Below are 2,846 nucleotides of genomic sequence, written 5' to 3' on the forward strand. Positions count from 1 at the left end.
TCAGAGGGAAGGGGAGGAGGACCTCCCTTATCAGTGGCCTTGGTAAGGGACATGGCAGAAGGTGAGGGAGGAAGGGTAGGTTTGGGATGGGACAAAGGAGGGGGCTACAGCTGGGAAACAAAGCAAATAAACAGTAACTAATAAAAAATAAATAAATTTTAAAAAGAAAAATAATTTTTAATCTGATAATAAACAGTATTTATTACCAAAAACCACGATCCCTCAGATATATAAAAGGGACCATTTGTGGTCAGCTGCAGCAAGGTGGGGACTTCAGATCTACATGTCAAGGGGATGCAGCACATAATGGTGAGTAAAGCATTGTGGTTAGGGATGTTTACATCCAAGGATGCAAAATCTTGTGAAAGGGATTCCTCATCCTCCATGGCTCAAGAGTCAGACAGAACTTGTCTGGGCTAGAATTCTCAAACTTCACCCCTACTGCCAGCTAGGGCCCATATTCCAAAGATTTCAACACCTCACAGAACAGCACCAGCTTTGGACCGACCAATTGCTCAAAAAGCCTGATGGGACATTGTGCATTCAGACCACAGTGGAACTCCAGTCCGTCAAATAGCCATTTTCCTGGCACTAAGGGCCTCTCATTTCCTTTGAAAAGCTGCTTCTACCTGAATGCTTTATATTCCCCCTTTCCTGCTGTTATAAACTGAAACCACAGACTTGAAAATGGTCAAATATTTTACCATCAAGCTGCGATCCTTGCCTCTTGTTATTTTTTTTTTTTTTTTGACAGGCTTTTGCTATGAAGCCCAGGTTCACCTGGAACTTGCAGAGTAGCCTAGGTTGCTCTTGACTTTGCAACTCTCCTGCCTCATCCTCCAGAAATGCTCTGACTGCAGGCCTGAATCACCATGTCTTGCTTGCAGTATGGTCTCCTTTCACTGATGCACCCATTGTGTTTTTCTTATGGAGGTAAGGTTGCTCTTGTGTCACCTTCATGTTCTGAGGTGTGTATTATTAAAGCAGCTGGAAAGTGCTCACATTTTTACAGTACGTGTTCTTCTGTGGAAAGGTCATTTCTGTTCATTGCAAATGTGGCGAATAGTGCAAGGCACCGAAGGATCATGGAGGAAATTTGTATCAAGTGAAGAAAGAATCATAGATAGAGACACTTTGAACTATGTGTTTATTTACCAAGCTTGTTCAGTATTTATATTGCAGAGACAAAGAAAAATCACCATCTTGAAGGTTCCTGGATTCGGGGATTCCAGCAATGCCTTGTCCAAGTTTCAATAAATGCCAAGTTTCAAAAATTTGGTTTCTCTGTGTATGTGGAGAGAAGAAAGCAACATAAAGGATGAATATACTGCAAGTGGGTGCAGACAGCAGCGTTTCCAGCAGGAAAGCAAACTGTCCATGGGGGACATGGGCTCTATCAGATTTTCTACCATAAGCTGGGATATACTTGGTAAGGGAGTTCAGGGGTCTTCCAGGGTCAGCTCGCTGATCCAAAGGTGTAAATCTCTGCATTTTCACACAGTGGGAGGGGTCTGAGCCCACCTAACCGAAGTTCTGGGTAGTTGTGAAGGGAAGGAGGTCAGAGGCAGGCCATGGCAAGGAGCGCCAGGTGCTCACCTGTGCCACAGGGCATACTGTATTCAGCGAAAGCTGCTTCATCTGAAAGACAGGGGAGAAAAACGAGAGAATGCGAGTTTGAAGAGAGGATTCTGTGGAGGGCAGCTGACGGGCTAGGACTGAGGACTTTTCTCATTCAGGACATGGATGATTGCTGAAAAGTATTCTCTCTGTGGGCATCAGACAAACCAAGCAAAGGAGTTTTTCCCCTCAAAACCACCATTTTATCATGGTCCACCAACATGGTTCAGTGTGGAAAGGTGCTTGAGCCATGCCTGAAGACCTTAGTGAGTTCACTCTTCAGGATACAGATTGCAGAAGGAGAGAACCCTTTCCCCAAAGTGTCCTCTAACCTCCACAGGTGCTGTGCGTGCCTGTTGTGAAATAAGTGAACAATCATGCAACACCAGAATCATTTACCCTGTAGAGAAAATCAAAGTGTGCTTATCCTACAGGGTTTGAACAGAGGACTAGCAGTGATCCTTGTAGAGCTGTACCCGTCCAAATCCCTTCCTCTCTCTTTCTCTCTCTCTCCCTTTCTTGAGACCTGGTTTCTCTGTGTAACCCTGGCTGACCTAGGACTTGCTCTGTATACCAGGCTGTTCTTGAACTCACAGAGATTCATCTGCCTCTGCCCGCAACTGCTGGGATTGAAGGCTTGTGCTGCCACCACCCGGCCCTTCAATATTTCTTGAATTCTGCTAGTCTGAATCATTTGGCATATACCCCTTACCTCAATAGAAAAAAAAACCACAATACTTAATTTTCTAGCTCTGTCTTTGCTCACTTTCTTTGAGCATCATCAACCACTCATGCTACAATTCTCTCTCATCTTTTTATTTCTACTATAATTATTCGTGTAATTGTTCATCTTTGCATTGCTATATTCATGAGAATATTGGTGTGTCTTTCAGCCCACAGACACTTTTTGCTAAAACATTTGGTCCTCGGTTTATTTGGACATGTTTGGTCCCACGTGACTGTTTGGACAAACAGGTAGGAATCAGTGGCTGAATAATTTGAAATTTTATAAACGTTTGTTATACTCATTCTTTTATCAAGAACTGACTTAACTAGTCTGGTCTACATGTATGTCACTGTGTGAGAAACAATTATTTTTAATACTGGATGTGATGGTATGTGCCCCTAATATCAACATTTGAGGGGGCTGAGTCAGGAGATTTAAGAGTTTGGGGCCATACTAAGCTGCATAGTGAGAAACCGTGAAAACAAACAAACACCCACCCCCA

At 43.5% G+C, this 2,846-nt stretch overlaps 1 long non-coding RNA gene across 1 annotated transcript; it reads right to left on the reverse strand.

The window, feature by feature from the left end:
- Nucleotides 1-1,130: 1,130 nt before the first annotated feature.
- LOC129668004 (uncharacterized) lies at nt 1,131-2,846 on the reverse strand. Its single transcript, XR_008718853.1, has 2 exons — nt 1,597-2,846; nt 1,131-1,284 (listed from the first exon to the last, which is right to left on the reverse strand). It is a non-coding gene; the product is annotated as an uncharacterized LOC129668004 (long non-coding RNA).

This window comes from Psammomys obesus, unplaced genomic scaffold, assembly GCF_907164565.1.
Source record: "Psammomys obesus unplaced genomic scaffold, mPsaObe1.curated_primary_1811, whole genome shotgun sequence".
Taxonomy (NCBI): domain Eukaryota; kingdom Metazoa; phylum Chordata; class Mammalia; order Rodentia; family Muridae; genus Psammomys; species Psammomys obesus.